Below are 254 nucleotides of genomic sequence, written 5' to 3' on the forward strand. Positions count from 1 at the left end.
AATAACAAACCGCTTGAAGACTGCAATGGGCACCTTGAGAATGTCTCCCTTTGGGAGATAATTCTGAGTGTTCAACTCTCATCACTCAACCAACAAATGCACCAACAGAAAATGGCTACATTTCCCTAATAACAAACCGCTTGAAGACTGCAATGGGCACCTTGAGAATGTCTCCCTTTGGGAGATAATTCTGAGTGTTCAACTCTCATCACTCAACCAACAAATGCACCAACAGAAAATGGCTACATTTCCCT

The 254-nt window shown here is 42.5% G+C and overlaps 1 protein-coding gene across 1 annotated transcript in view; it reads right to left on the minus strand.

Moving 5' to 3' along the window:
* The window catches only part of LOC104510972 (carbamoyl-phosphate synthase [ammonia], mitochondrial-like), a gene marked incomplete at its 3' end in the record, with an annotated part of 41,119 nt that overhangs the window by 12,915 nt on the left and 27,950 nt on the right, over positions 1–254 (minus strand).

The sequence above is a fragment of the Eurypyga helias genome, unplaced genomic scaffold (assembly GCF_000690775.1).
Source record: "Eurypyga helias isolate BGI_N326 unplaced genomic scaffold, ASM69077v1 scaffold206, whole genome shotgun sequence".
NCBI lineage: Eukaryota > Metazoa > Chordata > Aves > Eurypygiformes > Eurypygidae > Eurypyga > Eurypyga helias.